At 44.5% G+C, this 26,894-nt stretch overlaps 1 protein-coding gene across 11 annotated transcripts in view; it reads left to right on the top strand.

Moving 5' to 3' along the window:
- The window catches only part of TIAM1 (TIAM Rac1 associated GEF 1), a 461,825-nt gene that overhangs the window by 172,465 nt on the left and 262,466 nt on the right, over nt 1-26,894 (top strand). The window lies entirely within an intron of this gene.

The following is a 26,894-nucleotide window of genomic DNA, read 5'->3' as shown; positions in this document are numbered from 1 at the left end:
AGGCCGGCGGCTACAGCTCTGATTAGACCCCTAGCTGGGGAACCTCCATATGCCGCAGGATCGGCCCAAGAAAAGCCAAAAAAAAAAAAAAGAAAGAAGAAGACTAAAGCAGCACAGAAGGAGAGACATCGAGGCAAGTGTGTGTCTATTTTAGGTAGGGGGCACTGGGAGTACTTCTCTTGAGGTCTGGACAGATGAGGGGGACAAGCCTTGTGGACCTCTGGGGAGAGAACATTCCCGAAGGAGGGACCTAGGAATGGGCTGAAGAACTCCAAGAGCTTGTGTGGGAAAGGCAGACAAGAATAAGGAGTGAGGCCACAGGCCAAATCTCTTTCAGGAGCTTCTTGCTTGGATTTTATTTGCGGGCAATAGGACGTGACACACTAACCTGGCTGCTCCCCTCCTCTAAAGAGACTTTGTTAGATGTGTTTTGCAGAGAACATGGAAAATAATAGTGTGTCTGTTCCTTTGATTATAATTCCCATCATATAATAATTAACTGCTAGCTGTAATTATAGGACTTGCTCTAATTTCATTTCGCACCTTGGGGACCTCTATTAGCCTGTATTCCAATCAGTTTTGCAGCCGGTAAGGGGGCAAAAGGCATACGCCTGTTGCATTTTAAATCTGGGGAGGAGAAGGCTCCGTCTGTGTGTGCTCTGCAAAGCTGTCTTATTTTCTTCCAGTTTGTCAGGCTTCCCCCTCCTCTGCCCAGGCTCTCCTTTGGCGACGACGTGCTGATACAGGCTTGTAGCATGTTGTTTTCCTAATTAGGACATCCTTTCACAGATAGCTGTTAATGAATTCCTTGTATCCCGCGTCCTTTTGGTCACCTCTCAAATTTGGAGAACGAAAACTTTCCGCTGACAGCCAAGGGAGCACGTGTCCCCCCTCCCAAGCTGGATGTCTTAGTCAATATTTATCCTCATGTCTAGCACCTTCTTCTAGCTAAAAGGTGTCCTCTAGGTACGTTCATTTATGTGGAGAAATGTAACCACGTCTGCTTTTTCAGTTGGCTTGAACGCTGAGTCCTCCTGTCATAGAAAGTAGAGGGAAGGTCTCTGTCTCTTTGCCTCTTCGCCTCTTCAGCAGGTTGGATGCCTTGGTGTGTTCGGATAACCCTGGCCTCTCTCTGCTGCTCTCCTGAAAGCCCTCCTTACTGTCCCCTCCCTGCAGGAGCGTGTGTCCCTGTCTCCACCGGATGGCTTCTCTCTCTGGAGGTGAATGGTGATTTCTGGGTTGGACCATTTCTTTTTTTTTTTTTTTTTCCAAATTTTATTTATTTATTTATTTATTTATTTTGTCTTTTTGCTATTTCTTTGGGCCGCTCCCGCAACATATGGAGGTTCCCAGGCTAGGGGTCTCATCGGAGCTGTAGCCACCGGCCTACGCCAGAGCCACAGCAACGCGGGATCCGAGCCGCGTCTGCGACCTACACCACAGCTCACGGCAACGCCGGATTGTTAACCCACTGAGCAAGGGCAGGGACCGAACCTGCAACCTCATGGTTCCTAGTCGGATTTGTTAACCACTGCGCCACGAGGGAACTCCATGGGTTGGACCATTTCTTAATTCCCTAGGAGTGGCCACTTGAGAAGCAGGGCTGTCTCCAGACAGCTCAGTCTTCCTGGCTTTGAAATAAGCTTGTGGGCAGGGACTAGGATCACTGTACACCACAGAAGAAGAAACTAAGGCTCAGAGAGGATGTGGGTGGACCGATTGCCCAGTGCGGGTGGCCAAGTCATCGTCCGTGTGGACCCTGAATCTGCTTGTGTGCCTGACCAGCCTGTGTGTGTGTGTGTGTGTGTAAATGGATAGAGTTATTTTTAGAGTGCTCTTAGGATCACAGCCAAACCCAGCAGAAAGCACAGAGAACTCCCACACACCTCTTGCCCCCCATCTGTGCCCCAACCCTCCGCCTTTCTCATCATCGGCATCTTCCCCCGCACAGGGGTGCATTTGTTAGAATCGGTGGACCTCTGTCAACACATCCCTACCAGCCAGATTCCATCGATAGATTAGGGTTCATTCCTTGTGTTGTACATTCTATGAGTTTTGACAAATATGTAATGATAGGCATCCAGTATTGTAATATCACACAGAGCTGTTTCACTGGCCAAAAAATCCCCTGTGCTCAGCCTAAGTACCCCTTTCTCCTCCTCAATTCCTGGCAACCACTGATCACTTTATTGTCTCTGTAGTTTTGCCTTTTCCTGAATGTTACATAAGTGGAGGCATCCAGCATGTAGCCTTTTCAGATTGTCTTCTTTCACTTGGTAATGCACATTGAAGGCTCTTCCATGTCTTTTTGTGGTTTGATAGCTCATTTCTTTCCTTTTTTTTTTGGCCACCCCATGGCATATGGAGCTCCCAGGCCAGGGAACAGATCCAAGCCACAATTGTGACTTACGTCACAGCTGCAGCAATGCCAGATCCTTTAACCTACTGTGCCAGGCTGGGGATGGAACCTGCATCCTGGCACCATAGAGACACCCGCCCATCTCATTGCGCCACAGCGGGAACTGCACTAGCTCATTTCTTCTTACTGCTGAATAATATTTCTATTGTATGATGTACTTAGTTTGTTTATCCCAGTCACGTACTGAAGAATATCTTGGTGGCTTCCAGGTTTGGGGGATTATAAATAAAGAGGCTATAAACATTTGTGTGCAGAATCTTGTGTGACTATAATATATGTGTATATTTATAGGATATATATTTAAGGAAGTTTTATTTTTTCTAGTGAGAAAAACGTGCGTAATTTGGACACTATCAAAAAGGAGAAACATTTTAAAAGTTTGTACAAGTCTATTAATTTAATGTCGTAAAACACATGGAATTGGAGCTGCTTCGGAAAATGTAGGACATATGGTTACTATATACTATAATCGTTAGTGGTAAAGACAGGAAAGATTTAGGGCATTCTAAATGCTGGTTCTGTTTCCATGAAAATTGCTTCTTAAGTGACTTTTTAGGATAATCAACGTTCAAACAAACACTGTCAGCTTTGCAAAATAACTAACTTAGAAGCCCCTTGAACAGCTGACCTCCAAGGAGGTAATGCAATTCTTCCCTTAAAAAAATCCAAATATAGACATGACCCTTGGTGCCAGCGGAGCAGAATCATTCATGTGGAACCCAGTGGCTTCGACACATGCATATTTTATCCTGCCTGATGTAAACTCTTTGGGTCCTAGGAGTGTTCATCTCTCCTGGGCATCGTCCGGTGCAGAGTGGAGACTGCTGCTGGGGAGGGAGGGGCTCAGGGACTCGTCATGCCTGAAGAGCAGTCCCAGAAGTGCACGTGTGTTTATCCAGGCATCCTCTTGCTTTTCATTATTGGGTTTTTTTTTTGTTTTTGTTTTTTGTTTTGTTTTGTTTTTTTTGCCTTTTTGCCTTTTCTAGGGCTGCTTCCCATGGCTTATGGAGATTTCCAGGCTAGGGGTCGAATCGGAGCTATAGCCGGCCTACACCACAGCCACAGCAACTCGGGATCTGAGCCACGTCTGCGACCTACACCATGGCAACACCGGGTCCTTAACCCACTGAGCGAGGCCCGGGATAGAACCTGCAACCTCATGGTTCCTAGTCAGATTCGTTAACCACTGGGCCACGACCGAAACTCCCATTATTGGTTTTAACAAGGCAAACAAACTATAACTCAAAAAGGTCTTTTAGGAGCTCCCTTCGTGGTGCAGCAGAAACGAATCCAACTAGGAACCACAAGGTTGCAGGTTCAATCCCTGGCCTCGCTCAGTGGGTTAAGGATCTGGCGTTGCCGTGAGCCGTGGTGTAGGTCACAGACATGACTTGGATCTGGTGTTGCTGTGGCTCTGGCTTAGGCTGGCAGCTATAGCTCTGATTCGAACCCAAGCCTGGGAACATCCATATGCTGCGGGAGCGGCTCAAGAAAAGACAAAAAAAAAAAAGTCTTTTCATGATTTCTGAGTATATGCCTAGTGACTTTAAAAAAAATTAGTTTTAAATATACTTTGTCTTTCTAAGAAAATTTACTTTTAAATATATTTAATATTTAAGTATTTTCTTTCTTTCTCCCTCTCAGCCTCCCTCGCAGCAGCTTGATCCCACAGTCTCAGGTCTCAGACCAGGGATCGAGCCTTAGCTACAGCAGTGAACATGCTGAATCCTAACCACGAGACCACCAGGGAACTCCCTATCCATTGTCAGTTTTGGCAAAAAAGCTGGGCTGGGGCAAGACTGCAAGTGAAGACTCATATAAAACATTGCAAATCATGCTAATACATTGGACAATAAAGCTGTTTTCTTTTCCTACCTTGACAAATAAACTATCCTAGCAACCTGCGAAACTGGATTTGGATTTAGAATGATTAGACTCCTTGAAATACCACAAGGGATCCTACAGGTAGGGAGAGCCAGCCCCTAGACTGTGGCCTATCCTTATGTCCCACCCCTGGCTCCATCCTGGATCGTGGAGACTACAACCTACACAGACAAGCTCCCCCTACCAACCCCATAATCGGTTGCCCTTGGGCATAAGCGTACACAGTTTACTGCCACCCTTGGTAGATAGAACTAAGAAAGTCTTTGGAGGGGCTTGCGCGTGAGCACTAGGCCAGGGTACCTGGGTGTGTTCTGGAGAGCAGGGGGCTGGCCCCTGTGTGTGTATATCTGCTACTCTTCTGGGAAGGGCCTGGATGATTCGGGGGGTGGGGGGGAGCAGAGAAGGTCCTCTGATGTGAGTGCCGGGTCTGGACCCCTTTTTCCTGGTATGACAGATGATTCTGGAAAAAGAGACCCACAGTCTTTTCTGACTCTGGATCTTTAAGCTTTGGTTTTGATCTTAGAAAACGTAGCCATCACTTTTAATAGAATAAGAAGCGTCCTCCTTTTAAAGACATTGGAATTCAGCAGCGTACCCTTCAAAAGTTGTGTGTTTAACAAGTGGATATCATTGAAGTCTGGCATAGGTTCATTTAGAAAGCTCTGGGCTTGATCAACTAGTATCATATATATGCATGTAAGTTGGGTTTTGTTCTTTTTTTTTTTTTCTGTCTTTTCACTTTTTGAGAACCACAATGAAATTCTGCCAAAAATCGACTCTTGGTCTTGAATCGCAGGGATGACGGTTGCTTTCTGAGCTCATGTGATGATTCACCTCCTGGAATCTCCCTGATAGTGTTTTTAGTGCCCACAACATCTGTGATTGTGTAGTTGTTCCCATGTTCTTAATTCTCGCCTTGAAGAGGATTCTCGTGAGATGAGCTAATTGCAGCATATAGGAAAAGTCAAAGTCAAGTTTAAATTGGAAGGGGTGCTTCTAAAGGGTAGGATAGGGAAGGTCTCATACACCCTGATGAATCACTTGTCATCGCTGAGAACAATAATCTAGAGGTTTTACAAACTTGGTTAGCGAGAGTCTCAGAATGCTTTAGAGACATGTGGGCAATGGAGAAAGTTCGAGTCCAGAGGTTCTGTTCACCTGGTGATTCAAGCCTCTTAAAGTCATGCTTTGTTTTTGCATCATTAATTATTCAATCAAGACAGAAAGTATGATGTCCATTAATCCTGTATGTTGAGAGGTAGGTACTGAGGGTGGGGAGTGTGAATTTTTCTCAGGACCAGAGTGCTCCCTCCTCTTCTCTCATTCCTGCTTGAGAAAGTCTTTCTGCTCTAAAAAAATTTCTAATGAGATGAAAAAAAAAAAAAAAAGTCTGCTTAAGATGAAGAAGTTCGGGAGTTCCCATCATGGAGCAGTAGTTAACGAATCCAACTAGGAACCATGAGGTTGCGGGTTCGATCCCTGGCCTCGCTCAGTGGGTTAAGGGTCTGGCGTTGCCGAGAGCTGTGGTGTAGGTCGCAGACGTGGCTCAGATCCCCCGTTGCTGTGGCTCTGGTGTAGGCCGGTGGCTATAGCTCCGATTAGACCCCTAGCCTGGGAACCTCCATATGCTGGCCGGAGAAAAGGCAAAAAGGCAAAAAAAAAAAAAAAAAAAAAAAAAAAAAAAAAAAAAAAGATGAAGAAGCTCGTACAGGAAAGAAATATATTCCAGGGTTTTTTTTTTCCCCTTCACTGCTAGAAATATTCCTGATTACTGAATGCAGTGAAATAAATTTGTCATGTTGTAGTGCGTGGTAGGGCGCAGAAGGAGGAGCCCGAAACTCAGAGTGGAGGCCTGACGTTTATGGTTATAGATGTGTACTTTAGGAATTGATTTATAAAGAGAAACACCAGTGCTAAAATAGATAAATTGAAGCTTGTTCTCATTAAGTAGGTTAGACAGCTCCTCAAAGATTGGCTGAAACCTCTCTCTCTCTGAAGGTTGGAAATAAGAGATGAAGTGGCAGGGTGCCAGGCAGGGGACTTTGCTGGTCCAGCCAACCAGCCAGTTGAGAGGAGTATAAAATGGAATTGGGGCAAAGCGTGTCTGCCTGGTGCTTAGCTTAGGGGTAAGCAACCCTGGACCCAAAGGCCAGACCTGGTCAGCTGCCTCTTTTGTTTGTCCCTTTAAGCTAAGAGGGCATTGGAATTCCCATTGTGGCTCCGTGGAAATGAACCCAACTAGTATCCATGAGGATGTGGGTTTGATCCCTGGCCTCGCTCAGTGGGTCAGGGATCCAATGTTGCCATGAGCTTCAGTGTCGGTCGAAGACTCGGCTCGGATCCCGAGTTGCTGTGGCTGTGTGGTGTAGGCTGGCAGCTGCATCTCTGATTGGACCCCTAGCCTGGGACCCTCCATGTGCCGCAGGTGCAGCCTTAAAAAAAAAAAAAAAAAAAAAAGCTAAGAGGGGGGCTTTACGTTTTTAAAAGTTTGAAAAAAAATCATAAGATGAATAATACTTTGTGGTGTGATAAAACAATATGAAGTTCAAGTTTCAGTGGCCATGAGTCAAGTTTTCTTGAAGGGGTCCATGCTTCTTCCTTCATGTATTGCCTCTGGCTGCTTTCACAGTGCAGTGGCCGGGTTGCGTAGCTTTGACAGAGACCATATGGCTTGGAAAGCCTCAAATATTTACTCTCTGTCCCCTTTGCAGAAAACATTTGCTGAACCCTGGCTTAGTGGAAACAGAGGTAGCTGCTGCTGGGAGCCCGTGCCCCCTCTTCCCTCCTCTTCCCACCTCTTCCCTCTGTAATTAAACACCTACTTGTTTAATTACATTGATGGGTAACACTTACATAGCACTTACTGTTTTCCAATTTATTTAACCCACAATGACTCCGTGATGTAGATATAATTATTATCCCGCACTTACAGATAAAGAAACTGAGGCACAGGCAACCTACACAGGTCAACAGTCAGGATGGAGTTTTGTTGATTCTTACTGATTTATTTATTTTCTTATTAGGGCTGTTCATGTGGCACATGGAAGCTCCCAGGCTAGGGGTCGAATTGGAGCTGCAACTGCTGGCCTATGCTCAGCCATGGCAATGCCAGATCTGAGCTGTACCTGTGACCTCCTTCGCAGCCTGTGGCAATGCTGGATCCACAACCCACTGAGCAAGGCCAGGGATGGAACCCGCACCCTCAGGAACACTATGTTGGGTTCTGAACCTGCTTGAGCCACAACTGGAATTCCCTAATTTTTATATTTAAAATAAACTCAAACGGTTGTGGACTCTGATTTTTTTTTTTTTTTTCCTCACCCACGGCCCTTGGATGTTCCTGCCGGAGAATGGAACCTGTGATCCAGCAGCTACCTGAGCCACTGCAGCAACAACATCAGGTCCTTAACCTGCTGAGCCACATGGGAGTTCCTGATATTTATATTTAAAATAACTCAAAACAGCCCTAAAGTACAGCGTAAAATCTGGAATCCCTTAATGAAGTAAGAGAAGTTGAAAAAAAAAATTAGACACTTCTCTTCTTGATCTTTGACACTTTTTTCATTTGATGATGTGTTTCGTTGATGACTTTTATTTCCACAGCCCCTTGGCATGTTATGCAGTTCCTTGACTCTCCTAACTGTTTGATCCGTTCCTTCAGCTCAGAATTCCTGTGTGTCCAGTGCTGTGCTAAACACCGGGGCACGTCTGTGAACACAACAGAATGCCCAGCCCAGAGTGAGCTGCAAGAATGCGGTCATTCGCCAGCAAATGTCTTCTCATGCTCTACTTAGATTCTAGCCATTTGTATCTCTCCTTAGGTGTTCAAGCGCAGATGATAATTTTGAAACAGCAGGTCCCAGCAGAGAGAGGAGCAGCTGTCAGATCAGGCAACCTGTCTGTCCACTGGCCCAGATTGTTTCTGACGCTTTGCAGCATAACCTTGGAAACGTCTTTTCATTTTCCATCCTGGATTTTCATTCTGGAACATGGAAACTACCAGCAAATTAAGCTGGTTGTCACATAACCAGGGGTCCCCAATGATGTAATGAACTCTGCTTTTATATTTCACGTGCCTGGAGGTTCCTTTGTGGCTCAGTGGGTGAAAGACCTGACGTTATCTCTGTGAGGATGTGAGTTCGATCCCTGGCCTTGCTCAGTGGAGGAAGGATCTGGCGTTGCTGCAAGCTGTGGTGGAGGTCGCAGATACGGCTTCGTTCCCACATTGCTGTGGCCGTGGCATAGCCGGCAGCTGCAGCTCCCATTCGACTCCTAGCCCAGAAACTTCCATGTGCTGCAGGTGTGGGCATAAAAAATATATATATCCACATGGCTTTCTTGTTGACATGGTCATAGCTCGTGGGTGTGTAGTTTATGCTGTAGATACATACACTGTAATACACACCATCAAGTGTGGACACAAGACCTGTTGTTTCCCTGGGCGTATCTGGAGCGGCCTTGAGAAAGACAACATGCCCTCAGCAAGGGTGTAGTGTGGACAAGGCCAAGGTCAGTTGGGGGAATCTGTGAAGGTGTCCGAAGCATGTTTGTGAGAAAACTGGGTGTGTGAAGAGGTGTGGGGACAGGATGCACTTACCAATTTTGTGAGTTCCTGGTGGGTTCCCTATAGCCCAGGGTCAGGCGCAAAATAGGTGTTCACTAAACATCATTTGCAAAGTCTTTGTACTGCTCAGTGGCCCATGACCCTTCAAGAATCACCATATGTTTAGATTGAGAGGGCTAGGATGAAAACATTATATTCTAAGTGTTCTAAGTTTATAAAAAGATTATGATTTATCCTTTTTTTTTTTTTTTTTTTTTTTTTTTTTTTTGTCTTTTTGCCATTTCTTGGGCTGCTCCTGCGGCATATGGAGGTTCCCAGGCTAGGGGTCCAATTGAAGCTGTAGTCACTGGCCTACACCAGAGCCACAGCAATGGGGGATCCGAGCCGCGTCTGCGACCCACACCACAGCTCACGGCAACGCTGGATCCTTAACCCACTGAGCAAGGCCAGGGATCGAACCTGCAACCTCATGGTTCCTGGTCGGATTCGTTAACCACTGCGCACAACGGGAACTCCTGAGTCAAAAACTTTTAATAGTTTTTATTTGCTGTGCTTTTTTTTTTTTTTTTTTTTTTGGCTTTTTAGGGCTGCACTTGCAGCATATGGAAGTTCCCAGGCTAGGGGTCAAATTGGAGCTTCTGCTGCTGGCCTACACCACAGCCACAGGCAGAACAATGCCAGGTCTGAGCCACATCTGCGACCTACACCACAGCTCACGGCAATGCTGAATCCCTGACCCACTGAGCGAGGCCAGGGATCGAACCCACATCCTCATGGATACCAGTTGTATTTGTTTCCACGGTGCCACAACAGGAACTCCCTGATGTGCTTTTTATAGCAAAGACCTTGACTTTTTATTTTCCCCCAGCTTTATTGAGGTATGATTTCCAAATAAGAATTGTGTGTATTTAACGCACACGACATGATGTTTTAATCTAGGTATACGTTGTGAAATGTGTACCACACGTCAACTAACAGAGGTACCTTTAAACAAATTTTAAAGGTAAGAATGTGATAAGAATACTTACGATCTCTTAGCAGATTTCAAGTATACGGTATCATTACCTGAAGTCACCATGTTATATATTGGACTTCCAGATCTTTGCATCCTGTATAGCTGAAATTTTATACTCTTTGGCTGCCATCTCCCCATTTTCCCCACCCCCTGCCCCTGGCAATCATCATTCTGCTCTCTTCTTTTATGAGTTTGACTTGTTTCGATTCCACATAAGTGAAATCATGCAGTATTTGTCTTTGCCTGTCTGGCTTATTTAACTTAGCGTATAATGTCCTTGAGCTTCATCCATGGTGTTGCACATGGCAGGATTGCCTTCTTTTTCAAGGCTGCATAATATTTGTATATATATAAAATCTCTTTTTCTATATCCATTCATCTGTTGATAGACACGTAGGTTGTTCCATATTTCTGTATCTTGGCTATTTTGAATAACGCTGCATTGAATGTGGGAGTAACATATTTCTTCACAATCCAGATTTTATTTCCTTTGGATATATACCTAGAAGTGGGATTTCTGGATCACCTGGCAGTTCTATTTTTAATTGACTGCAGAATTGCCACCCTGTTGTCCGTGCTATACAAATTCCCCCTTGGTGTGCCAGGGTTCCCTTTTTGCTACGTCCTTGTCAACACTTGCTATCTTTTTGTCTTTTTGATAATAGCTGTTCTAATGGTGTGAGGTAGTATCTCATGGTTGTTTTGTTTTGTGTGTTTGGGGTTTTTTTTTGGGGTGGGGTGTGCCGCCTGTGACATCTGGAATTTCCTCTGCTGGGGATTGAACTGGCGCCATAGCAGCAAGCCAGGATGCTGCAGTGACACTGCTGGATCCTTCACCGGCTGCACCAAAAGAGACGTCTCTCACTGTGGTTTTGATGTCCATGTCTCTGATGGTATGCGATACTGAGCATCTTTTCCCATGCAGGGTGGTCCTCCGTATGTCTTTCGAGAACTATCCGTTAGGTCCTTTGCTCATTTTTCAGTTGGGTTGTCTCCTTTTTTTGTTGCGTTGTTCGAGTTCCTTTTTCTTTTCACGGTCACACCTGTAGCATATGGAAGTTTCCAGGCTAGAGGTCGAATTGGAGCTGCAGCTGAGGCCTGCACCACAGCTACAACACTGGTTCCGAGCCACATCTGTGACCTATGTCACAGCTCGACATAATGCTGGATCCTTAACCCACTGAGCAAGCCCAGGGATCAAATTGACATCTTCACAGAGACAACATCATGCCTTGCCCGCTGTGCCACCATGGGAACTCTTTTTCTCTTTCATGCTGTTAATGTGATGTGTATCATATATGCTTCTGCTGCACCGTCCCTGCCTCTAGTGATAAATACTACTTGGCTATCTTTTTGTCTTTTTTTTTTTTTTTTTTTTTTGCTATTTCTTGGGCCGCTTTCACGGCATATGGAGGTTCCCAGGCTAGGGGTCTAATCGGAGCCGTAGCTACCTGCCTACGCCAGAGCCACAGCAACGCGGGATCCGAGCCGTGTCTGCAACCTCCACCACAGCTCACGGCAACGCCAGATCGTTAACCCACTGAGCAAGGGCAGGGACCGAACCTGCAACCTCATGGTTCCTAGTCAGATTCGTTAACCACTGCGCCACGATGGGAACTCCCCCTACTTGACTATCTTTTATGATCCTTTTAAGGTGCTGTTGGATTTGATTTGCTAGCATTTTGTTGAGGACTTTTACATCTATTTTATGCCTGTAATTTTCTTTTCCTGTAGTGTCCTTGTCTGCTTTGATGTCAGGGTAATTCTGGCCTCATGAGTTTGGAAGTGTGTCTTCCTCTTCAAGTTTTTGGAAGAGGTTGGGATAGATTGGGCATTAATTCTTTCAATGTCTGGTCGAATTCACCAGTGAAGCCATAGGTCACAGATGTGGCTCGGATCCAGTGTTGTTGTAGTGTGGTGCAGGCCTCAGCTGCAGCTCCAATTTGACCTCTAGCCTGGAAACTTCCATATGCTACAGGTGTGACTGTGAAAAGAAAAAGGAACTTGACTGTTAGTATCTCATGCATGTTCCATATCAATTGGATGCCGGTTAACTAATTTTGTTTTCTATTATAGAAAAAGAAAGAGCACAGATACTTCAACTCTGTGTTGCATTCCTCTCATGGGCTACCCTCTCAGAAAACAGTGCCAGAGTTCCTGCTGTGGCTCAGCAGAAACGAGTCTGACGAGCATCCATGAGGACACGGGTTCGATGGTTTTGCTCAGTGGGTTAAGGATCTGAGCTGTGAGCTGTGGTGTAGGTCGCAGACATGGCTTAGATCCGGCACGGCTGTGGCTGTGGTGTAGGCTGGCAGCTGCAGCTCTGATTCGACCCCTAGCTTGGGAACCTCCATATGCGGCAAGTGTAGCCCTAAAAAGACAAAAGAAAAAAAAAAAAAAAGAAAGAAAACAGTGTCATTGGAGTTATTCTCTGTTTGGGAAGAAAGAGACCAAGAGGTGTCAGAAGGTTGTTAGGCTTTGTGATAAGTTATTTTATTTATTTTTATTTTTTTTCTCTTTTTGCCTTTTCTAGGGCCGCTTCCACGGCATATGGAGGTTCGCAGGCTAGGGGTCTAATCGGAGCTGTAGCCACAGGCCTGCACCAGAGCCACAGCAACTCAGGATCTGAGCTGTGTCTGCGACCCACACCACAGCTCACAGCCACGCCAGATCCTTAACCCACTGAGCAAGGCCAGGGATCGAACCTGCAACCTCATGGTTCCTAGTCGGATTCGTTAACCACTGCGCTATGACGGGAACTCCAAGTTATTTTATTTTTTTAAAAATGTTTTTAATGAGATGCAGAGGCGTCTGAAAGCTGGTGGTTAGAAATGTTGAGACTGGAGATATTACATATTTGATTTGCTGTTGTGAATTTGTCAAAATATGTAATTAATCTCTCTGCTGTTCATTTCCTCCAGCCCTTCGGTTGGTACCAAACGGGTGAGAGTCTGCATAGTCAGGCTTTGTGTTACCTGTGCTCAGTGGTTTCCGTGTTTCTTTGCGATTCTTCATAGAGACGCACAGTTCACTGATGAGTGCTGAGATTTCTAGCCCCTTGAGCCGCTGGTGTTTGTATATGAGCTTGCAAAGCATTGCATTTAAGCGATACTTCCCATTTTGTTCCATTCCCCCCCTCCCCCTGCCCCTTAATCTCTGATTCAGAAACTTCCACTTGTCCCAGCTTAAATGTCTCTTGGACAAATCCCTTCTCATAGTGTTTTATTCGTCTGCTGGATATTAAAATTGAAGAAGGCAACTGTGTTATGTGTGTCCTTTCCAAGGACTTGGTACATTGCACATAAGAGCTTGCTGGTTTTGTTGTCAGTTTTCTGTCTGTATGTATTCGTTGATTTCTAAAACTTAGTATTGGCGTGCTTCTCTATGCCAGGTCTGGCTTAACAGTTTATGAGTTATTTCATTTATTTTTCACAACAACCCAGTAGGAGGGGCACTGTTATTTTCCTTGTTTTACCTATCAGGAAACTGAGGCTTGGAAGGGGTTACGTGGGATAACCAAGGGCATTCAACTTTTGAGTGGTGGGGCTGAGCTTCAAACCCAGTTCTGGATTCCAGAGTCTCCGCTCCTACCTGCTCTGGCAGAAATCAAGTGATGTTGAATTAAATGTATAGGCTGCTTTAAGAAAGTTGCATGTATGTTAACTTTAGGGTTTTGACCGATGTTTTAAGGAACTAGAAAAACTAGGTTACTGAGTGCATTCCTTTTCTTTATACCATGACTGGTAATGGGATTGATTACCTTCTAATGGACCTCTTCTTTTAAACAACTGTAGTGAGCTATAATTTACATACCATACAATTCATCCATTTAAAGTGTACATTTCAATCGCGTTTAGTATATTCACAGAATTTTACAACCATCCCCACAATCATTTTTAGAACAAAAGAAACTCTGTACCATTACCAGACACTCCATTATCCCCCCAGCTCTCCCCACATGTCCCCAGCCCCAGGCAACCATTAACCCAATTTGTCTCCAGATTTGCCTCTTCTGGGCGTTTCTTATAAATGGAATCCTACGATGTATGGTCTTTTGTGTCTGGCGTCTTTCACTTTGTAGAATGTTTTCAAGTTTCATCTATGTTGTGGCATGTTATCAGCACGTGATTTCTTTTTATTGCCAAATAATATCACATTTTATGGATTTTTATATTGGATTTATCCGTTCTTTAGTTCATGGACATTTGGGTTAGTTCCACTCTGGCTGTTGCAGATCATGCTGGTATGACACACTCACATACACGCTTTTATGTGAACATATGCTATCATTTACCTAGACATGAAATTGCTGGGTCATGTGGTAATTCTGGGTTTCCTGTTTTGGGGAACTACCAGACTGTTTTCCAAAGCGGCTGCTCCATTTTCCATCTCTATCAGTGACATAGAAGGGTCTTTTACATCCTTGTTAATAACGCTTGTTATTATCTATCTTGTTGATTACAGGTATTCTCCTGGGTGTGAAGTGCTATCTTTTTGTGGTTTTGATTTTTTGTTCCCTTAATGACCAATGCAGAGTGTTCATTTTTTTTTCATGTGTAAATGACTTTTTCACCGCCACATCCATGGCATATGGAAGTTCCTGGTCCAGGGATTGAACCCGTGGTGCAGCTGCACCCTGTGCCACAGCTGTGGCAATGCCAGATCCTTAACTTGCTGTACCACAAGGGGACTCTCCTGTGTAACCGACTTTTGAATGTAATTTTGTGTGTGCCGTGCTGGTGTTGACATTTACATGTCTTCCTTGTGATTATCAATTGGAAATCATGTCTAGAGTTGCCTCCATTTGAAATCGTGTCTAGAGTTGCATCGAACTTGTCTAATGTCCAACCTTGGGTGATTCTTTGGCCGTGGGATGGTGTTTTGGAAACAGAAGTGATTCATTACCTCATTAATGTCAAATTGTGTGGCTCAAAACAGGCATGGGAGAAGGTCAGGCTTCAGGCACTGGTGGAAACCAACTAAAGGAAAGAGTCAAGTAGGAGTTCCCATTGTGGCTCAGGGGGTTAAGAACTAAACATTTTCCCTGAGGATGTGGGTTCTGTCCCTGGCCTCATTCAGTGGGTAAAGGATCTGGTAATGCCACAAGCTGCCACATAGGTCGCAGGTGTGGGTCAGATATACTGTTGCCATGGCTGTGGTGTAGACCTGCAGCTGCAGCTCCGATTTGATCCCTCGCCTGGGAGCTTCCATATGCTGCAGGTGCAGCCATAGAAAGACAAAAAAGTTAAAAAGTCTTGAGGGTTGAAAGTTCAGTCCTGGAGAGAGCATGAGATACATGTGGGCTAGAGGTGAGGTTGGTTGGAACACAATAACAGAATGTTAATTAATGAATCAGCACCAAACTGGAGGATGTCTGTTTATACTGCACGTTGCTCAATACCTGAAGTGTTACATGGGACACTCATTATATGAGGATACAGTTTCTTTGTTATCTAGCACCCATGTTTGTAAGTAACAGAAATCAACTCAAGATCACATCAGTTGGGGTTAGTAGATGCAAACTGTTGCATCTGGAGTGGATAAGCAATGAGATCCTGCTGTATAGCACAGGGAACTACATCTAGTCACTTGTAATGAAACATGATGGAGGATAAAGTGGAAAAAAGAATGTATATATTCATATATATATGACTGGGTCACTTGGCTGTGCAGCAGAAATTGACAAAACATTGTAAATCAACTATAATAGAAAAAATAAAAATCTTTAAAAAAAGAAAAGCTAAAAACAAAAGATCACATAAGTATTTGTATTTCTTTCTGAAGGAGATTGGTACTGATTTTTTTATAAAGACACATAATACCTCCTAGACCATTGGCAGTTGTGTATCTATCTAGGGACTGTGCCCCTTGGGCAGGTAATCAGGATTCTGAACTTCCTGGCCCCGATGGTACCGCTTGTCTTTGCTAATCTATATCATTTTTTTTTTCTCTGTCCTGTAGCCTTTAATTATTGTTCTCCTGTTCCTGAATTGACACGGCCAAAAATGTGGCTGCCAGCAGTTTCTGAACTTGAATTTCACATGTGGCTAGAAGCCCTGCAGGGTGTTCAGTACAAACTCTGAATAACCTAAGCATCCCAGGACGGTAGGCAGAACCTGTGACATATCATTTAAAAAGCAGAATATAATGTCCTACACAGAGCATGGGGCAAAGAAGAACACATATGGGACAAGCAGGGTGAGACTGGTCGGAAAGCATGTGGTTACTAAAAATGAAGGAACCCATTCGCGGGCTAAGGGAAACGTCCTGTCCTGGTCGCACTGGTGGTTCACCAGGTCAGCCCAGGGCTTGGGGACCATATCTAGTTCCCTGACCCGCTTTATAAGGAGAACTTGGAGAAAGTGAAGTAGTCAGAAGAGCAGAACCAAACTGGTCACAGGAATCCCTGCTTAACTTGGTAGCAGCAACAGTAAAAAGGCGACAAGACCACTTCCTTCTGCTCTTTGAAAGCTTAGCATGCAGAAAAGATAGAGATTTGGTCTGGTTTCTCCGATGGATGGGAGTTACACAGAGGCATCTTTTATTTTTATGTATGTCTGTGTTTATTTTTTTAATTGAAATACAGTTGATTTACAATGTGTTAGATTCAGGTGTACAAAGTGATTCAGTGAGACACACACTTTTTTTTTTTTTTTTTTTTTTTTGGTCTTTTTCGGGTCTTTTTACAGCTGCACCTGCGGCATATGGAAGTTCCCAGGCAATGGTCGAACCCAAGCTGTAGCTGCTGACCTACACCACAGCCACAGGAACATGGGATCCGAGCCGCATCTGAGACCTACACCACAGCTCACAGAAATGCCAGAGCCTTAAGCCACTGAGCGAGGTCAGGGATAGAACCTTCATTCCCATGGATACTAGTTGGATTTGTTTCCACTGAGCCACGATGGGAACGCTCACATTCTTTTTTTAACATTCTCTTCCCTTAGGAGTTCCCGTTGTGGCTCTGTGGTTAATGAATCCAAGTAGGAACCATGAGGTTGCGGGTTCCATCCCTGGTCTTGCTCAGTGGGTTAAGGATCCGGCATTGCCGTGAGCTGTGGTGTAGGTTGCAGATGCGGCTCGGATCCCGAGTGGCTGTAGCTGTGGTGTAGGCTGGCGGCTACAGCTCCGATTAGACCCCTAGCCTGGGAACCTCCATATGCCGCGAGGGAGCGGCCCTAGAAAAGGCAAAAAGACAAAAGAAAAACCCAAAAAACATTCTCTTCCCGTATAGGTTATAACACGATATTGAGTATAGTTCCCTGTGCTATACAGTAGGTCCTTGCTGGTTATCTAATTTTATATATAGTAGTATATAGTATATTTTAATCCCAATCTCCTAATTTATCCCTCTCCCCATCTCCTCTTTGATAATCATAAATTAGTTTTCTATGTCTGAGTCTATTTCTGTTTTGTCAGTAAGTTTACTTATATCCTTTTTCCAGGTTCTACATATAAGTGATGTCATATAATATGTCTTTCTCTGATTTACTTAGTATGATAATCTCTAGAACCATCCATGTTGCTGCAAATGAAGTTATTTCATTCTTTTTTTTTTTTGTCTTTTGTCCTTTTTAGGTCCACACCCGTGGCGTCTGAAGGTTCCCAGGCCAGGGGTTCAATCGGAGCTATAGCCAGAGCCACAGCAATGCCACATCTGAGTCGAGTCTGCGACCTACACCACAGCTCACAGCAATGCTGGTTCCTCAACCCACTGAGAGAGGCCAGGGATTGGACCCACAACCCCATGGTTCCTAGTCAGATTCGCTTCCGCTGTGCCATGACGGGAACTTCCTAGTTCATTCTTTTTTGTGGCTGAGTAGTATTCCACTGCATGTATGTACTGCATCTTCTTTATTCATTTGTTGATGGACACTTAGGCTGCTTCTATGTCTGGGCTATTGTAAATAGTGCTGCAGTGAACATTGGGGTACATGTATCTCTTTGAATCTTTGGTTTGTCTGAGTCTATGCCCAGGTGTGGGATTGCAGAATCATATGGTAGCTCTGTTTTCAGTTTTTTGAGGAAGCTCCATACTGTTCTCCACAGTGGTTGGACCAATAGTGTACAAAGATTCCCACCAATAGTCTAGGAAGATTCCCTTTTCTCCACACCTTCTCTAGCGTTTATTATTTGTATACGTTTTGATGATGGCCAGTCTTACTGGTGAGGTGATATCTCATTATAGTTCTGACTTGCATTTCTCTAATAATTAGCGATATTTTGCATCTTTTCATTTTTGGCTACCTGTATGTCTTCTGTGGAGAAATGTCTTTTTAGATCTGCCCATTTTTTTGAATGGGTTGTTTGTTTTTTTGATATTGAGTTGTATGAGCTGTTTGTATATTTTGGAGATCAATCCCTTGTCAGTCGCACTGTTTACAAATGTTTTCTCACATTCTGTAGGTTGTCTTTTGTTTATAGTTTCCTTTCCTTTGCTGTGCAAAAGCTTTTAAATTAGGTCCCATTTGTTTATTATTTTTTAATTTTCATTACTCCAGGAGATGGATCCAAAAAGATATTGCTGCGATTTATGTCACAGAGTGTTCTGGGAATTTTACATTTTCTTCTAGGAGTTTTATAGTATTTGGTCTTACCTTTAGCTCTTTAATCCATTTTGAGTTTATTTTTGTGTATTGTCCTAGAAGGTATTCTAATTTCATTCTGTTCTGTTTTCCCAGCACCACTTATAGAAGAGAATGTCTTTTGTCCATTTTATGTTCTTTACCTCCTTTATTATAGATTGGTTGACCATAGGTACTTGGGTTTATTTCTAGGCTTTCTAGCCTGTTTCATTGATCTATATTTCTGTTTTTCTGCCAGTACCATACTGTATTGATATCTGTAGCTTCATAATATAGTCTGAAGCCAGGCAACCTGATTCCTCTAGCTCTGTTCTTCTTTCTTAAGATTGCTTTGGCTGTTTGCTGTCTTTTGTGCTTTCACACAAAGTTAAGAATCTTTTGTTCTACTTTTATGAAAAGTGCCATTGGTGATTTGATAGGAATTGCATTGAATCTGTAGATTGCCTTGGGTAGTACAGTTATTTTGACAGTAATGATTCTTCCAATCCAAGAGTTTGCTATAACCTTCCATTCGTTTGTATCGTTTTTCTATTTCTTTCATCAGCATCTTATAGTTTTAAGAGTACAGGTTTTTTGCCTCCTTAGGTAGGTTATTCCTAGGTATTTTATTTTTTTTTTTTGATGCTCAGAAAGGCATCTTTAAAATCCATCTAAGAAAAAAGTTTAGAAACAGAAAAAACTATTAGAAATAGAGCAAGGAGTGGCCTGTAATTTTGTGCTTTCTAGCTGGTGCTGTATTACTTACAATATAGCCAGGATATTATATCTATTGATGGTATAGATGGTTTTAGATTTCCTTAGAGCTGCAACTGCAGGCCTAGATCACAGCCACAGCAACAATGGATCCAAGCTGCATCTGTGATCTACACCACAGCTTGTGGCAATGCCAGATTCTTAACCCACTGAGTGAAGCCAGGGATCAAACCTGCATCCTCATGGAGGCTATGTTGGGTCCTTAATCTGTTGAGCCACAATGGGAACTCCTCCTCTGTACTTTTCCTACCATTTGATCTTGGCATTAGGTAGCATTTATGCATATAACTGGGCCACGTGGAAATGTAATATGTAGACAGTGTCTATGTGAGATACATGCCCACATATTTTGACCTGCATTGTCTTTTACACCTATGACTCTCAAGGTTTAGAATATGGAAAGCATTCTTTCTGCAGTATGAGGCCTATTTTATTGTTTGATAATTTAGTTTCATTTTTTTTTTTTTTTTTTTTTGGTCTTTGCTAGGGCCGCACTCACAGCACATGGAGGTTCCCAGGCTAGGGGTCTAATCGGAGCTGTAGCCGCCAGCCTACGCCAGACCCACAGCAAACTCAGGATCCGAGTCGGGTCTGCAACCTCCACCACAGCTCACGGCAACGCCGGATCCTTAACCCACTGAGCAAGGCCAGGGATCGAACCTGCAACCTCATGGTTCCTAGTTGGATTTGTTAACCACTGAGCAATGATGGGAACTCCTTATTTTTGTCTTTTTTGGGCTGCACCCACAGTGTATGGAAGTTCCCAGGCTAGGGATTGATTGGGAACTGCAGCTACTGGCCTATGCAAAGCCACAGCAATGCCAGATCTGAGTCGCGTCTGCTCATGGCAACACTGAATCTTTAACTCACTGAGCGAGGCCCAGAACTAAACCTGCATCCTCATGGATACCAGTCAGGTTTGTTATTGATGAGCCACCATGGGAACTCTGAGGCTTATTTTACATTTCAGCCAGCCTCTCCATCAACCAGAAATCCTCCTTCCAGGCGTCGTGTCCTCCTTCTGCTGCATGTGTGTTTGGGGGAACACTAATTTTGATGGTAGCCTAAGCAAAATGCAATTAGGGAAATCTTGTGCCAAACACGCATCTGCTCCAGTGTTTGCCTTCATTAGCGTGCTTAATCAGGAATTTGCTTTCCACACCGCACCTCCTTTCCTGTGGAAAGTGAGATGGAGAGGATGCTGCAGATTGCTAGGTAACCCTACATACCACGGGCTGCAGGAAAGGAACCCCCCCCTCCCATCCCCGCACCCCGCCCCCTGCCCCGAAGCAGTGGTGAGTCATTTTCTTGGTGGTCACGGTTCTGGTCAGACACTTAGATGCCTATGTGAGTTATGGTGCATGAGCCTGCATGTGTGCGTGTGTCTGCGGGCAAGGTGTGAGTGTGCACATCCTTTCATGTTGCGTGTTTTAACTCTGTGGGAGCCGGGGGAGGGGGAGGACAATTAAGGACTTAGAGCACAAGAGAGCTGAAAAAACAAAAGGAATGATGTGGCAATGCAATTTATGAGATAGATAATTAACATCCAAATATAAAACTGAAAGACACTTGAAGGATATAGATAGCAGTATTGATATCAAAAAGGCTGTCATTTCTTTTTACTCTTAGTAAAAGGATTTACTTTAAAAATGAAGTTGAGTTCTTTCTTTTTTTCTTTCTTTTTTTCTTTCTCTCTTTCTCTCTCTCTCTCTTTCTTTTGAACTGCATGAGTTATTTTGGTGCCAGAGAGTGTGAGATATTTAGTCGCTGGCTTTTTTGATGTAAGGAGATAAATGCACATTGTAACAACATACATCTTCGTGTATGTGATCAAACTAAAGTTTTTAAAAAAAGTTTTTATGCATGAGTGATTATGATGCAAAGTTTGAAAAAAACAAAACAGGAGTTCCCATCTTGCCTCAGTGGTAACAAACCCAACTAGTATCCATGAGGATGTGGGTTTGATCCCAGGCCTTGCTCAGTGGGTTAAAGATCTGGCATTGCCCTGAGCTGTGGTGTAGGTTGTAGATGCAGCTCGGATCCTGTGTTGCTATGGCTGTGGTGTAGGCCGGCAGCTGCCGTTCCGATTAGACCCCCTAGCCTGGGAAGCTCCATATGCCACAGGTGTGATCCTAAAAAGAAGAAAAAGAACAGAGAATTATGAGGAAGGGGAAATAATTGCTCACTTACCTACCAATAAAAATCGTGCTCATACTGAGATTTTTTTCTATTCTTTTTCTTTATTATTTGAGCACACTCATGTATAATACTCTGAGGTATGTATATATACATACATAAATGCTATACTTTTTTTTTTTTTGCCTTTTAAAGGGCCACACCCATGGCATATGGAGGTTCCCAGGCTAGGGGTCAAATCAGAGCTACAGGTGCCGGCCTATACCACAGCCATAGCAACGCCAGATCCGAGCGGTGTCTGCAACCTACACCATAGCTCATGGCAATGCCAGATCCTTAACCCACTGAGCAAGGCCAGGGATCGAACCTGCAACCTCATGGTTCCTAGTCGGATTCGTTTCCGCTGCACCACGACGGGAATGCCATAAATGTTCTACTTTTTTCTAATCACCTCTATTACTTGGATAGTTGATTATACTGTTTTAGTGACTTTTAGTTTGTTGATTGTAATTTGAAGTCACTTTTTCTATTAAACATTGAGTTTCTGATATTTTGTTTATCTGAAATGCTAGTTAAATTCAACTCCAACTGGCCGTTTCTTGGGATATTATTTAATACTAGTAAAGAATATCCAGAATAAAGAGCCCCAATTCAGAGTTCAAAAACAGGCACATTTCTTCGCTTGTGTAGAAAACAGAATTCTGGTTCCGGGTCAAAAACTAAAACATTGGTCTTACTGGTTATAACATGTAGACCATAATTTTCTAAAGACCAGAAATTTTGCCCTTTTTCTGACATTGCTAAATTTCTTCCTTCTCCCCCTTATCACTGAACCCTTGGCCAAACCTCAGTTTCAATGGTTGGAAATAGCGTTTTCGTCTTTTCTTGAGGGTGTGTGTGTGTATGAGGGGAGCAGAAGTGTATTTAACATGATTTAATAGAGGCATAACGAATATTTGTTTTTCGTTTCCAAATGCATTCCAACATTATCAGTTGGCTAGCTGTAGAAGTTGTCCTAGAAGTTGACTAAATTCTGGGAATCGAATATTGTCCGGTGTTACTTTGGGAAAGTTTTCTCCTTGCTGAGACCTGGGCGTTTGCCTTCCTGCCCAGCAGTGCTTTGACGGGGTGGGCTTTTTTTTTTTTTTTTTTTTTTTGTCTTTTTGCCATTTCTTGGGCCGCTCTCGTGGCATATGGAGGTTCCCAGGCTAGGAGTCCAATCGGAGCTGTAGCCGCCGGCCTACGCCAGATCCACAGCAACGTGGGATCCAAGCCTCATCTGCAACCTACACCACAGCTCACGGCAACGCCGGATCGTTAACCCACTGAGCAAGGGCAGGGATCGAACCCGCAACCTCATGGTTCCTAGTCGGATTCGTTAACCACTGTGCCACGACGGGAACTCCCGGGGTGGGCTTTTTAACAGAAGCAGGTGATGGGTGCAAGGTGCAGAACCTGTGCCAGAAGGTCCTAGGGAGTCTCAGGATAGCATCCTTCCTTGTCCATCTCTCTCTTCCTGAATTCTGGGTCAGCAGAGAGACTGTATCAGATTCTTCACTTCTGAGGTGTGGAAAGGAGTGTGAGGTTAGCAAAGGCCCCCAGATGCTGCCAGTGGGACATAAGCAAGGGGACTGCCATGGGCTTCTGAGTGTATGAATGGAGCATACAAATGTACACTTCTGAGTGTCAGTCTGTATACTTAGCTGTACAGAGAAAGGAAGCTAAGTTTGAGAAGCAATCATTGCAGCTATTGGAGGAAACACTTAGACACTGTAGTGGACATTTTTCTTCCTTCATTCCTTCCTCCCTCCCTCCTCTCCTTCCTGCCTTTTTCCCTCTCTCCATCCCTCCCTCCTTCTCTCCTTCCTGCCTTCCCTGCCCCAAGGCATATGGAGCTCCCAGGCCAGGAATCAGATTGGAGCCACAGTTGCGACTTATGCTGCAGCTGCGGCAACGCCCGATCTTTAACCCACTGTGCTGGGCTGGGGATCGAACCTGTGTCCCAGTGCTTCAGAGATACCATTGATGCCATTGCGCCACAGCAGGAACTCCTGTAGTGGACATTTTTGACTGTCTACTTGGTGTTCATTTCCCACCTTCTTCTTACCAGCACCCAGTGTGTGACTTGGGGGTGGCAGCCCTGCCCATCCAACACTAGCAGAGGGATTTGGCAGGAGTGGATTCTTCACCCGGTGTTGGTGTTTGCAGGCTCTTCTGATCACATGGGGCCTGAATGTCACACAACTTTTCCCTAATTGCTATGGAATTAAAATGAAGAGACTTTCCTGAAAGAAGGGTTTGGCTATTGGTTTCAGGTGCTCTCCAGCGGTCCAGGAGGGCAAAGACCTTTCAGAGTGACCACTGGCAGGGGGTGGGGTGTCCGGTGACCTTGGCTGGGATTAAATGTGAGTGAGAAGAGAAAGAGTTTCTAAAGGGACCTGTTGCTTCTGTGACAGTGGCTCTCAGGGGGCAGGGGGTGGGCAGTAACTAGAGGGGATTACAGAACCAAAGAGGGGTTTATATTTTAGAAGACAGGGGAGCAGAGTAGTAAGCATATTTATGTAGTGAATGCCTAAAGCTGATCGTTTCCTTGAATTAGCCCCAATTATTTCTTTTTTTCTTTTCTTTTCTTTTCTTTTCTTTTTTTTTTTTTGTCTCTTTAGGGCCACACCTGCGGCATATGGAGGTTCCTAGGCTAGGGGTCGAACCGGAGCTGTAGTCACCGGCCTACACCACAACCACAGCACCTCGGGATCCTTAACCCACTGAGTGAGGCCAGGGATCGAACCTGCATCCTCATGGTTCCTAGTTGGATTCGTTTCCACTGTGCCATGATGGAAACTCCAGCCCAAATTATTTCGGCCTGTTAGACTTTGTCTCAAACTTAACGTCTCTCAGAATGAGCTTACTATACTTGTCTCTACTTCTCCCTTTTTTTTTTCTTTTTTTAAAAAAAGGAGTTCCATTGTGGCTTAGTGGGTTAAGAACCCAACATGAGGATGCTGGTTCAATCCCTGGCTTCACTCAGTGGATTAAGGATCTGGCTTTGCTACAAGTTGCAGCATAGGTTGAAGATGTGGCTCTGATCCCGCATTGCTGTGGCTGTGGCTGTGACTGTGGTGTAGGTTCCAGCTGCAGCTCCACTTCAACCCTTAGCCTGGGAACTTCCATATGCTACAGCTGTGGCCATAAAGAGGAAAAGAAAAAAAGAACAAACTGTGGTTGCCAAGAGGGAGAGGGAGTTGGGGAAGGGATGGGCTGGGAGTTTGGGACTAATAGATGCAAACTATTTTATGTCGAATGGATAAACAAGGTCCTACTGTATATATAGCAGGGGGAACTAGGTCCAATATCCAGTGATAAACCTAATAAAATACATTCAAAAAAATCCTAACACCTTCTTGCTTCTCTTTTTATGTTTCCCCCTTATTCTGTTCTGCTCCCTACCTTTTGTATCCTCAGTGTTTTGCATATCAGTCACATATTAGGTGCTCAAGAAATATATATTATACGAATAAAATAAAGGTGGGTTTCTGTCTTTATGTCATCTTGGTTTGTGGGATCTCTAGCTTCATAGTTTCTCAGCCCTTGTCTTCCCTTCTCTTCACCTCTCTTCCCTTTAACCTTTCTCTTCATCTCTGTGGCTATATTCTCCCAGTTTAGAGTTTTGCTCTCTCTTGCTAGAATGGCTTCCATGGCTGTTCTACCACAGTGCTCAATGGTTCTCAAGTTCTGGCCAAACAAGGTTTGGCCATAGATGCTCCCTGAAACCCCCAAAGCCTCTATGTTTCAGGTAGGGATTCAGTTCAGATCTTTCCAGCATAGAGTGGTGGTGAGCAAAGGATGAGTCCTTACCTGTGCCTTTATCAGAGTCATGTAATAGAATCACTAACAGTGGTTCTGAAGGATTTCCTCTCATCTAGATGCCTAAGGTATCTCAACCCATGTTAGACCTTGGATTGTGAACCAGATGTTGTCTTTCTACCTTTTCAATGGGGGGCAGGGGGAAGAGTGGCTCCTTTTAGGGATGTTGGCAGTTATGAGAAAGTGAATATGAAATATGCCAGCATATGAAGTGTTCTAGAGGATGACGAGAGCTCCCCATTGGACAACTGGGAGCCCTTCTTGTCTACCACCGTCAGAGCTCCCAGCGGTATTGCCCTGGCTTGTTTTGATTTGTCTTCTTTTGACTTGTCTGCAGTTGTATGAATCAAATTCCAAGAGTAGTCTGTTGTTAACTGGGCAAGCTCACTTTGGGAAGAACCCAAGGTCACAGAGGACTGGATCTGAAAACATGGCGGTCACTTTATGACTCCGTGAACTTGATTTGACTCAGTTGGTGAAGCTGGGTCCAAGCAGTGAATGAATCTGAGAGCCTGTTATGGAGAACCCAGAATCTGCATCTTTGGAGAATGTAAGATCTGAGTCTTCAGAGCAGCTGAGGGGTTAGAAGGACTAACCTTATTTGTTTTGTAGCCTGATGAGGAGACAACTGTCTATACCAGAGAGGAGTGTCAGTCAGGTGCTAGGGGATCTTGTTAGCAATCCTTCCACACAGGTTGGTTAAACAGGAAAGCCAGAACTCAAGGGGACTCATAGATGCAAACTATTATATGTAGAATGGATAACTAACAAGATCCTGCTGTATAGCACAGGGAACTAGGTTCAATATCCTGTGATACACAGGATATTTAAAGCACAGGTTTGGTTCTCATCAAGGTTCACAGCCTGGAGAAATAGTGCACTTGGCCCACTGTCACACCGGAAAAATACTTTGAAGACTCTGAAAACACGCAGGCACAGAGTCTTATCTCGTAACTCCGGAGTGTGTGTCACGTGACATTTCCATGTCCTGTCCTTCCCTCTGATGATCCTTTGGGAAATAGTGAGATGCATGACTCCACCTCCATGGGCTGGATGCTCTGCTGTACAATGAGGAGGAAGCTAAGGAACTAAGGGAGCTCTCGGCCTCCTTCCCGCCCTTGGGTTCTGGGCGTCTGCAGAGCACGACAGCAGCCGTGCTGCAGCCTGAGGGGTAAGGCAGCTCGGCAGAGCTGGCCAGGAGTCCCAAGCCAAAGCAACTACACAGCTCCAGAGTTTTCTGTGGCAGAGTCTTGACTCTCCATATGTTTCCCATCACTGATCTGTGTCATATAAACGAAAACTCTCCAAGCGCTTGTCTTGAAGTTATTGTTAGCGACGTTTGGTTACTGGTCAGAAAACCTGTCTCTAGTGGTTTGGGCTGGCCCTTGTGTTGTCGCTGTGTTACTGCTCCCCGTACGTGGGGGCCAAATGCAGAGGTTCCCAGATTGGGGAGGCTGTGCCCATCAGTGAGCACCAGGGAGACGGGGGGGGGGGGGGGGGGGAGGAGGTGGGGGGGGCAGGCCACGCTCTGGGGCTTGTGGCAGGCCACACTCCAGTGTTGCCAGAGCTTTCTGGTTTTTTTTGTTTTTTTTTTTTTTTTTAAGAGAAGTTGGAAATCCTGAAGTCTTCTTGTTTTTAAATGTTGGATCAAAAAAGAAAAACATTTTCTTTTAA

The sequence above is a fragment of the Sus scrofa genome, chromosome 13 (genome assembly GCF_054392235.1).
Source record: "Sus scrofa isolate SSC_HxYL_T2T_F1_AM1 chromosome 13, Sscrofa_HxYL_maternal_Yorkshire_Landrace_v2.0, whole genome shotgun sequence".
Classification (NCBI taxonomy): domain Eukaryota; kingdom Metazoa; phylum Chordata; class Mammalia; order Artiodactyla; family Suidae; genus Sus; species Sus scrofa.
The sequence above is the reverse complement of the archived record's forward strand: the minus strand, read 5'-3'. Positions and strand labels throughout refer to the sequence as shown.